The sequence below is a fragment of the Triticum dicoccoides genome, chromosome 2B, assembly GCF_002162155.2.
Source record: "Triticum dicoccoides isolate Atlit2015 ecotype Zavitan chromosome 2B, WEW_v2.0, whole genome shotgun sequence".
NCBI classification, from domain to species: domain Eukaryota; kingdom Viridiplantae; phylum Streptophyta; class Magnoliopsida; order Poales; family Poaceae; genus Triticum; species Triticum dicoccoides.
The window spans coordinates 554,335,929-554,349,809 of record NC_041383.1 but is presented as its reverse complement, the minus strand read 5'-3'; positions in this window follow the sequence as shown (position 1 = coordinate 554,349,809).

Below are 13,881 nucleotides of genomic sequence, written 5' to 3'. Positions count from 1 at the left end.
CCCGGGCCTTGGTGTCTTTGTTAGATTGGCGACGGGGTGCGGGCTGGTGTTCGGGCTGATACGTCACTTTGTCTCAGCCACGAGGTGGCCGGTCAGTCGCATCATACACTGGTAGTGTAGGCTTTAATGCCTCCTCTTCGAGTTGAGGTAGCAACCTGCGCTTTGGGTAACTTTTGGTAGGGCGCTCGGGTCCGTATTCCTCGGCTTCTAGGACTTCAGTCCATCTATCAGTTAGCAGATCTTGATCAGCTTGAAGCTATTGCTGCTTTTTCTTTAGGCTTTTTGCTGTGGCTATAAGCCGGCGCTTGAAGTGCTCCTGCTCGACGGGATCCTCAGGCACGGTGAATTCTTCGTCGCCAAGGCTCACTTCATCTTCGGAGAGAGGCATGTAATTATCATCCTCTGATTCTCCGTCCGTTGCATGTTCCTTAGGGCTAGCTTTCCCATCCTCCCATTAGGCCTGCTCAAAGCCTGGCTGGGCAGGGTTGTTTTCATCTTCGGCACCATCCGGATTGCTTGTGCCGGTATCGCTTTTTTTGCTCTGGCGGGGGTCAGAGCGGTGCCTATGACGCTGGTGCTTAGATTGCTTCTCAGGAGGATTATCCTCCATTGCCTCATCGTCGTCGCCTTCTTTGGGCGTGTCCACCATATATATATAATATGATGAGGTGGCTGTCCAGTGCCCTGTGGGCGGTGGTTCCTGTTCTTCTCCTACATGGTCGTTGATGGTGTCCTGGACTAGGGGGTACTCAACGCGTCGTCTCCCGATCAGTTGGATTGGGCCGAGGACTCCCATGGCCGTATACTCATGGGCCAGTCCGAACAACTGCCGCATACAAGGAAGAATCCACAAGACTTGGCGATCAAGACAAGGACTCCTCCCCCACCGGCGTATTCGGCTAGGACTCTTGTTATCCTAGACCTCTGGTGCATTATATAAACTGGGGCCGGGCTAGTCGATAGATAGACAACAACAATCATACCATAGGCTAGCTTCCAGGGTTTAGCCTCTCTGATCTCGTGGTAGATCAACTCTTGTACTACCCATATCATCAATATTAATCAAGCAGGAGTAGGGTTTTACCTCCATCGAGAGGGCCCGAACCTGGGTAAAACATCGTGTCCCTTTCCTCCTGTTACCATTGATCCTAAGACGCACTGCTTGGGACCCCCTACCCGAGATCCGCCGGTTTTGACACCGACATTGGTGCTTTCATTGAGAGTTCCGCTGTGTGTTCGGCAAAAGGTCGATGGCTCGCCTGTAGATCAACTGCGACTTCGGCGTCTTCTTCACCAGCTCGACTGGTCACCTTGGTTCGACCAAGGACTGCGCCCTACCTCCGATCGTCATGTTCGGATAAGGGCCTTTATCAACACCAACTCCGATCTCTATCAAGATCATGGAGGAGTCATCCATGGAGCTCGGGGGCTCAACGTCAACATTGCCCTCAGGTGACTGTGCTGTTTTTCTGGACAGCAAACTTGTATCCGCCGCCACCACCTCCTCGAGTGTCTCTTAAACGATTACTTCGGTGGAATTATGTGGAATTAAGTCTACAACAACCCTGCAAAAATTTTGTCGAGTTCCGATGGAGGAATCTCCGGCGATCTCTGATATACCGGATCCCTGTTGAATCTGGACGAGAATCCGGACGAGTTTAGGGCATGGTATCCAGCATCTCGATCGGATGTCCTTTGGAGGATGCAACCGTTGATTTGCTGCGGAATTCCCATATCTACCACCTGCCAAAAATTCAGCTCGATCCGACCGTCCAAACTCCGGGAAACTTCCAATTAGTGCATCACTTTTTGGATCTGTTTTCTGCGCGAGAACGAATCCGACCCGAATTCATCTTCTTTATGAATGGGATCTCGGACATCCTTTTTGAAGGAAGTTTTCATATGGGGTGTTGTGTTTTATTCTCAAACACATCCCAGTAGTATTAAAAGTATTCTGGCAATACGAACTTCACAGTCGCGCTGGTGTCAAACCAGCCCGACAACATCACTCCACGGCGACCGTCCTGCGTTAGACACGTCGTCGCTTTGTTGAGCCGAGCTCAATTTCTTCGGATTATCATCTCGGCCAGCCGAACAATAGTTCGGCATCGCGAAGGATAAATCGTCGCCAACATCGCCGCCCCACGGATTACACGGAGCGGGCACACCTGCATCACCACACGGTCACTTCATCAAGCCGGCATCGACCTCGTCACGACCTGCATTGGCAGGGCTGCACTGTTTCTTTCTCAAGCTGGTGTCCACCATGCTGACCTACTTCGACTCATCGGCTGACACTGAGGCTTCATCACGTTAGCTGGACCGGGGCTTCATCATCTCTTCATCAACCTACTCCAGAGAGTTTGGCGTCACTGGCCGACCAGCTCCGTCACGTTAGCTGGACCAAGGGCTTTGCCTCGGCGAGCCAAGCTTTGCCAGCATCGCCATGCCGTTGCTTTATCGCTCATCAGGCGATAGGTGTGCAGATCGAGTCCCAATTTTGGGAATCACCTTTCTTCGGATTGCTACAACAAATAAGCCAGGTGCTATTAATCCTAGTATTCTTTGCTTGTTAGGGTTCATTTTTTCCAATGAATTATTACTCTGGTTTGTCCGTCATATGTACGCAGGTCTATCAAATGGTGGCCGCATTAACGACGGTCGCATGGTGGTTCGGTCAGTTTCCATACATAGTCCGGCGAACACTGCATCCGGAACTCGAACCGACCTGTGAATTCAGGCCTTGCCATGCCTTTACCGCATCACGCCGCCGCCCTGCATCGATATTGACTTTGGCGCCAGGCCATATTTCTTTTATTACTCACTTTGCATAAATTATTTGTTATGCAACGATTTTTTTATTATTATTACTATTATCTCCGGTTTGCACTATTTTTTGTGCACAGGAAAATGATCCAGCCGGACAATACCCTTTGGCGTCACCTCGGCTGGACGGGGGGCTTCGTCAACACTTCATTACCCCATGCCGGGGACTTCTGCATCACCCTGCCGTCCTGCATTGCCCGTGCTATGTCACCACTTCGGAGTGCCGAGCTCTTTGCTCCGCCACCTCGGGACCGGCTCGAGGATGTAACGTTGTCCCGCATCAAGCTCGGACCGCGTCATCAATACCGAACACATTAACCAGCTAAGTTGTCTTCATGCTCAAAGTTTTAAATTTTTAACTTGTGTTCGGCTCGGCCAAGCATTATACCTTTTTGGAGAAAAGTCGCTTGTAAAAATTTCCTTGTCCAAACTTTGTTTGTGACGCGCAAATTCAAATACCCCGCTTACTTGGGGGCTTCCTTCATGAAGCTTTTTCCTCTTGCATATGGTTATACTTGTACGGCTTCGTTCCTTGTTCGTGTATTACGCCACAATATGCACCATATTGACTTAAGCGATTTGCAAGCTGGGTTGCCTTGCTCCTGTGCTTACCCCTACGTTCCCGATTGTTCGGCTAGGGAGTAAAGGGAGCACCTCTGCGATTGTCACGATCGGGTCACCCGAGCCGGACCTCAGACTGGGTGAAGCTGAAAGCTAGCGCTCTTATTGTTTTCAATCATGGTCGGCACACAACGGAACTCATGAGTACAAAAAACTATTGCACAAGTCTCATAATAACAATGAGCACCGAAGAAAGGTATCGGTGGGGGTACTATTTTCTTCGAAGATGCTTCTTACTCTTCGCAGTAATATAGCATAAGTTCCCTGAGCGTGCTTTGTCTGTTACAGCCTTATGGCCTGATTACCTGGTTATTGGAAACACCGTCGATATTCTTGACAGATGGAGTACATAACACTTTTCGGTCCTTGACCGAAGAGGGAGAAGCCGACGGTCGGTTAAGACGCGTTTAAAGTTCGGTTGAACATAGATATGATATAAGTACTTCGGTACATGCAATCATTCTTTTACCCAAGTCACTTGGGGGCTCTTAAATTTATATGAGCCGTTTTATGATAAGTGTTTTTCTTCTTAGTCGTTGCAAACTTTTTATTATTATTTATCACTCCTTTTTTCAACACAAGTGTGCGGTCACTAGCGGGGAGCCTAATTTCTCTCTCAAAGCCGCTAGAGTTTAGTTTGCTAAACTGGCTTAGTAAGAAGTACTCCGCCTTCGGGATAGGAGGTTGAAGCCGTAGGCTGACCCGCTTGAAGTTTTGAGATAGGATGTGTCATGTTAAAGCACGACAGAAGCACCTTTTTTTTTCTAAAGTCCAATTTTCGGATTGGCACCGAACACTTGATCTAGTTCGGACATTAACCTTTTGAATAAGTTGTTTGGCTTTTCGAGCCGATGGCACTTCTAAACTATTTGTCTGTTTTCAGCACAAGTCTCGCAGTGCAACGCCGGACACCTTTAGAGATCCGGCAAAAACATTCTCGGATATTGCTATATATGCATCGGTTTCGAATTGTGTCTTCGGTCAATAGTTGGGTTGCCTGGCTCCTGCGCTTGCCTCCTATGTTCCGCTTTGTTCGGCTAGGTGTGCAAAGGGAGAACCACTGCGATTGTGCTTCCAGCTCACATGGTTAAGCACCTCAGTGGAGAAAGCCGAAAACTGACTGTCACAATAAGCGTAAACTGGTCGGCGATCCGATGACGGCGTTGAAATGATGGGCCATTCATAACAATGGCCGAAGTGTTTACGACTTGACCTCGACTGTCGCCGAACACTACCGGGGGCTATTAACTGGCCTCCCAAACTAAATCCTCGATATTTTGCTCTTACATTGGAGCTGAGGTTTCATGATCATGCTTAGCACGACAACCCAAAGAAAGGAACCGATAGCGGGAGTATTTTCTTTGGAAGACATTTCTTCTGTTAAACAGTAATATAACATGTCTCTCCGTGTACCTTTGTTTATAAAACCGTATGGCCAGATTGCCTTGTTTGTTGTAAATCTTTGCCCTCATAAAGGCTTTATAAAGTAGGACAAACACTCCTCGGCTATTGGCCGAGGAGGTGGAAGCCGATGGTCGGTAAACAAAGTTTTGTACAATGCGGATCCGAGCATTAATGACATAAAGTACTTAGATACATAGAGTCATTACACATAATTTGTGATTTTACTATGGATATCAATCCTTAATTGGCCACCTGTGCCCACATTAAGGCTCGGGGGCTACTGGGCTTCGGGCTTATTATTTACAAATATTAAAGGGGCACATCGATCCCCGGATCTAGTGTTGCCACCCGACCAGTGTCTCGGGGGCTACTGCATTGCCTGTCCAATGAAGAAAATTTTAAGTGTAATACAGTCTCCGAGAAGATTTTGATCCTTAGGTTGGTCGGCCGAACCCAACCTGAGTCTTGAGGACTGAGCACGCCGCTTTTTGTGTCCCGAAGTATTCTGCCGAGCTAGGACTTGAACCTCAGACTGATTTTGCAAATCAACCTGAGTCTCAGCAGCTACGGGGATCATCGGTCTTATGTCATCCTTCATGTGCATCTCGGGTTTTAGACCGATACCCACCTTGAGGGCTACTGGCACCAATCAAAAATATTGACAAAAAATCGGCCCACATTCGGGGTGGTGCACCACCTGGGAAGCAGTCCGGCATAAAGCTTGGGCGCTAGTGGCTGGCTCCATAGAGGTCATTTCCGGCATTAAGCTCGGCTAAACTCTTTCAAACTTCTTTGAACCAAGGTGATTTACGACACCTCGGATACAGTCCGGCGTTGGAGCTCGGATACATAGTCCGGCGTTGGAGCTCGGATACATAGTCCGGCGTTGGAGCTCAGATACAGTCCAGCGTTGGAGCTCGGATACATATTCCGGTGTTGGAGCTTGGATACATTCCGGCGTTAGAGCCGGGAAGCAGTCCGGCATTGGTGCTTGGCTGCAAGAGATACCTTGAATGCAGTCCGGCGTTAGAGCTCAGACGCAAGAGGACATTGCCTCCCGGGAACAACTCCGAACCTGAGGTGTGGCATAAAATTGACAAGGCATTGATAAAGGCCGGAAACTTAAAGGGGCTCCTCGGATACCCGACATGTAAACTCATCGAATGCATTTCGGTGATCCTCAAGATAGAAGATGAGAAGATTTGTTGAACCAGTTTTCAAGACCGGCAACCGAAGATGAAGAACAGTTCAGAAGAATCGAGGAGCGTCCCTAACTTGAAGACCGGTTCAGGGGGCTACTGACGGTGTCCTGGACTAGGGGGTACTCAACGCGTCGTCTCCCGATCAGTTGGATTGGGCCGAGGAACCCCATGGCCATATACTCATGGGCAGTCCGGACAGCTGCCGCATACAAGGAAGAATCCACAAGATTTGGCGATCAAGACAAGGACTCCTCCCCCACCGGCGTATTCGGCTAGGACTCTTGTTATCCTAGACCTCTGGTACATTATATAAACCGGGCTGGGCTAGTCGATAGATAGACAACAACAATCATACCATAGGCTAGCTTCGAGGGTTTAGCCTCTCTGATCTCGTAGTAGATCAACTCTTGTACTACCCATATCATCAATATTAATCAAGCAGGAGTAGGGTTTTACCTCCATCGAGAGGGCCCGAACCTGGGTAAAACATCGTGTCCCTTGCCTCCTGTTACCATTGATCCTAAGACGCACTGCTTGGGACCCCCTACCAGAGATCCGCAGGTTTTGACACCGACAGTCGTCCATACCGTCGATGTCTTCGGAGTTGAAGTCAAGCACGTCGGTTTAAGTCATCGATAGTGGATATTAAGTGGGTGGTGGGTGGGGAACAAATTTCTTCTTCATCCGCTTCCCACTCCAACCGGACATAGTTCGGCCAAGAGTCTCCTAACAAGAAGAGAAAACTCAATGAATTTAGCACGTCGCCCAAGGGCGAGTGTTGAAAGATATCAGCGGAGGTAACTCCATGATTGGTGCCCAATCAGATTCGATAGGCACGGACGCACGCGGTTCAGATCCTGTGGCCGGAGACGAGTCCGGGGGTCCGATGACACCGGCCTCATAGGAGATGAAGTCAGTGTTCGGCTCTATCATCGCTAAGTGTGTAGCCTCCATGGCGGGGTCCATCCACCCGTCCTCGGATGGCATGATCTGCTCCGAATTGAGGGCCTGGGCAGCCGCAGGTGTGATCTCCCAAACACTGTTCGATGGCAGATCTAAGTCATGCTCGTCATGACTGTTCGGCGCACCTGACATCGGCTCGAATCCGTCGAAGATCAAGTCTCCGCGACTGTTGGCAGTATAGTTCAAGCTTCCAAACCTGACCTAATGACCAGGGGCGTAGCTATCGATCTGCTCCAGATGGCCAAGCGAGTTGGCCCGCAGTACAAAGCCGCCGAATATGAAGATCTGTCCGAGGAGGAAAACCTCACCCTGGACCGCATCGTTGAATATGATTGAAGGAGCCATCAAGCCTTATCGTGACGACACAGTGGAACTCTCAATGAAAGCACCAATATCGGTGTCAAAACCGGCGGATCTCGGGTAGGGGGTCCCGAACTGTGCGTCTAAGGCTAATGGTAACAAGAGGCGGGGGACACGATGTTTACCCAGGTTCGGGCCCTCTCGATGGAGGTAATAACCTACTTCCTGCTTGATTGGTCTTGATGATATGAGTATTACAAGAGTTTATCTACCACGAGATTGTAGAGGCTAAGCCCTAGAAGCTAGCCTATGATTCTGATTGTTGTTGTCCTACAGACTAAACCCTCTGGTTTATATAGACACCGGAGGGGGCTAGGGTTACACAGAGTCGGTTACAGAGAAGGAGATCTAAACATCTGAATTGCCAAGCTTGCCTTCCACGCAAAGGAGAGTCCCACCCGGAGACGGGACGAAGTCTTCAATCTTGTATCTTCATAGTCCAACAGTCCAGCCAAAGTACAAAGTCCGGCTGTCCGAGGACCCCCTAATCCAGGACTCCCTCAGCGACCAACCAGTGGTTACGGGGGTGGTGTGTGTCGGTGAGTGGAGGTTTTGGGGAGTGTGTGTGCTTGTTACGTCTCCAACATATCTATAATTTTTTATTGTTCCATGCTGTTCTATTATCATTCTTGGATGTTTTATGATAATTTTATAGTCATTTTATATCATTTCTTGGTACTAACCTATTGACATAGTGCCCAGTGCTAGTTACTCTTTTCTGCATGTTTTTTACATCGCAGGAAATAAATATCAAACGGTGTCCAAACGCAGTGAAACTTCTTGAGGATTTTTTGGGCCAGAAGACATCCAGCGGGCTAGGAAAGCACCTGGGGGTGCTCCGAGGGGAGCACAACCCACCAGGGGGTGCCCCGGTGGGTAGTACCCACCTCGGGTGCCCCCTGAACCGCCTCTTTGCTCTATAGGTACCCCGATATTCCAGAAACCCTAGGGGAGTCGATGAAAATCAATTCTGCTGCTGCAAAGTCCAGAAACACAAGATCCAATCTAGACACCATCTCGGAGGGGCGCATCATGTTCATTGGTGCCTCTCTGATGATGCGTGAGTAGTTCTTTGTAGACCGACGGGTCCATAGTTAGTAGCTAGATGACTTCCTCTCTCTCTCTCTCTCTTGATTATCAATACACTGGTCTCTTGGAGATCCATATGATGTAAGTCTTTTTGCGGTGTGTTTGTTGGGATCCGATGAACTTTGAGTTTATGATCAGATCTATATTTTTATCCATGAAAGTTATTTTAGTCTTCTTTAATCTCTTATATGCGTGATTGATTATAGCCTCATATTTCTTCTCCGATATTTGGGTTTTGTTTGGCCAAGTTTATCTATTTATCTTGCAATGGTAAGAGGTGCTTTGTGATGGGTTCGATCTTACAGTGCTTGATCCCATTGACAGAAAGGGAAATGACACATATGTATCGTTGCTATTAAGGATAACAAGATGGGGTCTATTTCTACATAAATAGATCTTTGTTGGGGAACGTAGTAATTTCAAAAAAATTCCTACGCATATGCAAGATCAGGGTGATACATAGCAACAAGAGGGGAGAGTGTTGTCCACGTACCCTCATAGACCGAAAGCGGAAGCTTTAGGACAACGCGGTTGATGTAGTCGTACGTCTTCACGATCTGACCGATCCAAGTAGCGAACGTACGGCACCTTCGAGTTCAGCACACGTTCAGCTCGATGACGTCCCACGAACTCCGATCCTGCATAGCTTTGCGGGAGAGTTCCGTCAGCACGACGGCGTGATGACGGTGTCAATGATGCTACCGACGCAGGGCTTTGCCTAAGCACCGCTACGATATTACCAAGGTGGAATATGGTGGAGGGGGGCACCGCACATGGCTAGAAGAGATCAACAGATCAACTTATGTGTCAAGAGGTGCCCCCCTGCCCCCGTATATAAAGGAGTGGAGGAGGGGGGAGGGCCGGCCCTCCTATGGAGCACCCTGGAGGAGTCCTACTCCCACCGGGAGTAGGATCCCCCCCTTCCAAGTAGTAGGAGTAGGAGTCAAGGAAAGGGAAAGGAGAAGAGAAGGAAGGAGGGGGCGCAACCCCTCCCCCTAGTCCAATTCGGACTAGGCCTTGGGGGTGCGTGCAGCCTCCCCTCTCTCTTTCCCCTAAAGCCCAATAAGGCCCATATACTCCCCGGCGAATTCTTGTAACTCTCCGGTACTCCGATAAATACCCGAAGCACTCGGAACCTTTCCGATGTCCGAATATAGTCGTCCAATATATCGGTCTTTACGTCTTGACCATTTCGAGACTCCTCGTCATGTCTCCAATCTCATCCAGGACTCCGAACTACCTTCAATACATCAAAACACATAACTCGTAATATAAATCGTCACCGAACGTTAAGCGCGCGGACCCTACAGGTTCGAGAACTATGTAGACATGACTCAGACACATCTCCGGTCAATAACCAATAGCAGAACTTGGATGCTCATATTGGCTCCCACATATTCTACGAAGATCTATATCGGTCAAACCACATAACAACAACATATGTTGTTCCCTTTGTCTTCGGTATGTTACTTGCCCGAGATTCGATCGTCGGTATCTCAATACCTAGTTTAATCTCGTTACCGGCAAGTCTCTTTACTCGATATGTAATGCATCATCCCGCAACTAACTCATTAGCCACATTGCTTGTAAGGCTTATAGTGATGTGCATTACCGAGAGGGCCCAGAGATACCTCTCCGACAATCGGAATGACAAATCCTAATCTCGAAATACGCCAACTCAAAAAGTACCTTCGGAGACAACTATAGAGCACCTTTATAATCACCTAGTTATGTTGTGACATTTGGTAGCACACAAAGTGTTCCTCCGGTAAATGGGAGTTGCATAATCTCATAGTCATGGGAACATGTATAAGTCATGAAGAAAGCAATAGCGACATACTAAACAATCAAGTGCTAAGCTAACGGAATGGGTCAAGTCAATCACATCATTCTCCTAATGATGTGATCCCATTAATCAAATGACAACTCATGTCTATGGTTAGGAAACTTAACCATCTTTGATTAACGAGCTAGTCAAGTAGAGGCATACTAGTGACACTATGTTTGTCTATGTATTCACACATGTATTATGTTTTCGGTTAATACAATTCTAGCATGAATAATAAACATTTATCATGAAAGAAGGAAATAAATAATAACTTTATTATTGCCTCTAGGGCATATTTCCTTCAGTCTCCCACTTGCACTAGAGTCAATAATCTAGTTCACATCACCATGTGATTTAACACTAATATTCACATCTGCATGTGATTAACACCCATAGTTCACATCGTCATGTGACCAACGCCCAAAGGGTTTACTAGAGTCAATAATCTAGTTCACCTCGATATGTGATTAACACCCAAAGAGTACTAAGGTGTGATCATGTTTTGCTCGTGAGAGAAGTTTATTCAACGGGTCTGTCACATTCAGAGCCGTATGTATTTTGCAAATATTGTATGTATATAATGCTCTGCACGGAGCTACTCTAGCTAATTGCTCCCACTTTCAATATGTATCCAGATTGAGACTTATAGTCATCTGGATTGGCATAAAAGCTTGCACAGATGTAACTCTTTATGATGAACTCTTTTATCACCTCCATAATCGAGAAGCATTTCCTTAGTCCTTTCTAAGGATATTCTTGACCGCTGTCCAGTGATCTACTCCTAGATCAAAATTGTACTCCTTGCCAAATTCAGAACAAGGTATACAAAAGGTCTGATACATAACATAGAATTCTTTATAGAACCTATGGCTATGGCATAGGGAATGACTTTCATTCTCTTTCTATTTTCTACCGTGGTCGGGCTTTGAGTCTTACTCAACTTCACACCTTGCAACACAGGCAAGAACTCCTTCTTTGACTGTTCCATTTTGAACTACTTCAAAATCTTATCAAGGTATGTACTCATTGAAAAATCTTATCAAGCATCTTGATCTATCTCTATAGATCTTGATGCTCAATGTGTAAGTAGCTTTACTGAGGTCTTTCTTTGAAAAACTCCTTTCAAACACTCTATGCTTTCCAGAAAATTCTACATTATTTCTGATCAACAATATGTCATTCACATATACTTTTCAGAAAGGCTGTAGTGCTCCCACTCACTTTCCCGTAAATACAGGCTTCACTGCAAGTCTGTATAAAACTATATGCTTTGATCAACTCATCAAAGCGTATATTCCAACTCCAAGATGCTTGCACCAGTCCATGGATGGATCACTGGAGCTTCCACACTTTGTTAGCACCTTTAGGATTGACAAAACCTTCTGGTTGCATCATATACAACTCTTCTTTAATAAATCTATTAAGGAATGCAGTTTTGACATCCATTTGCCAAATTTCATAAAATGTGGCAATTGCTAACATGATTCGGACAGACTTAAGCATCGATACGAGTGAGAAAATCTCATCGTATTTAACACCTTGAACTTGTTGAATAACTTTTTGCGATAAGTCAAGCTTTGTAGATAGTAACACTACTATCAGCTTCTGTCTTCCTCTTGAAGATCCATTTATACAATATGGCTTGCCGATCACCGGGCAACTCCACCAAAGTCCATACTTTGTTCTCATACATGGATCCTATCTCAGATTTCATGGCCTCAAGCCATTTTGCGAAATCTGGGCTCATCGTCGCTTCCTCATAGTTCATAGGTTCATCATGGTCTAGTAACATGACTTCCAGAACAGGATTACCGTACCACTCTGGTGCGGACTATACTTTGGAAGACCTAGGAGGTTCTGTAGTAACCTAATCTGAAGTTTCATGATTATCATCGTTAGCTTCCTCACTAATTGGTGTAGGAATCACTGGAACTGATTTTTGTGATGAACTACTTTCTAATTCGGGAGAAGGTACAATTACCTTATCAAGCTCTACTTTCCTCCCACTCACTTCTTTCGAGAGAAACTCCTTCTCTGGAAAGGATCCATCTTAGCAACAAATATCTTGCCTTCGGATATGTGATAGAAGGTGTACCCAACAGTTTCCTTTGGGTATTCTATGAAGACGCACTTCTCCGATTTGGGTTCGAGCTTATCAGGTTGAAACTTTCTCACATAAGCATCATAGCTCCAAACTTTACGAAACGAAAACTTTGGTTTCTTGCCAAACCACAGTTCATAAGGCGTCGTCTCAACGGATTTTGATGGTGCCCTATTTAAAGTGAATGCAGCTGTCTCTAATGCATAACCCCAAAACGGTGGTAAATTGGTAAGATACATCATATATCGCACCATATTCAATAAAGTGCGGTTACGATGTTTGGACACACCATTATGCTGTGGTGTTCCATGTGGCGTGAGCTGTGAAACTATTCCACATTGTTTTAAATGAAGGCCAAACTCGTAACTCAAATATTCTCCTCTACGATCAGATTGTAGAAACTTTATTTTCTTGTTACGATGATTCTCCACTCCACTCTGAAATTCTTTGAACTTTTCAAATGTTTCAGACTTATGCTTCATTAAGTAGACATACTCATATCTGCTCAAATCATCTGTGCAGGATAGAAAAATAACGATACTCGCCACGAGCATCAACACTCATTGGACTGCATACATCGATATGTATTATTTCCAACAAGTCAGTAGCTCGTTCCATTGTTCCGGAGAACGGACTTTTAGTCATCTTGCCCAAAAGGCACGGTTCACAAGCACCAAATGATTCATAATCAAGTGATTCCAAAAGTCCATCTTTATGGAGTTTCTTCATGCGCTTTACACCGATATGACCCAAACGGTAGTGCCACAAATATGTTGCACTATCATTATCAACTTTGCATCTTTTGGCATCAATATTATGAATATGTGTATCATCATGATCAAGATTCAATAAACCATCAACATTGGGTGTATGACCATAGAAGGTTTTATTCATGTAAATAGAATAACAATTTATTCTCTGTCTTAGATGAATACTCGTATCGCAATAAACATGATCTAATCATATTTATGCTCAACGCAAACACCAAATAACATTTATTTAGGTTCAACACGAATCTCAAAAATATAGGGAGTGTGTGTGACGCCCGGATAATCAAGCTACAGTAACCTCTGCTAATGATGCCATGTCACCACTCTTACTGTTGCAGATCTCACGATGATTCAATCCCGTTCGAATTCAAAATTTAAAATCAAGTCACACGGTAAAGTTTTCAAACATTAAAATTAAAATGTTCTAGAGGTGGCAAATAATGCTTAGGTAATTATGGAGGATCACATTTTTATAAAATAATTAAAAGCACTAAACTAAATAAAACAATGGCTTAAACAAATAATTAAATGCATTTTATAAATATTAAAACATTAAACTATTTTGTTAGGTATGAGAAATTCATGTGGCAATAGAGTATTTATAAATACTAATTTAGGGGCTAGTGGTGTATTTAATAAAACTAAAATAAATAGAAACTAAGTTAGAAAGGAAAAATAGATAAAAAGAAAAAGCTCAAAACAAAAAGAACACAAAAA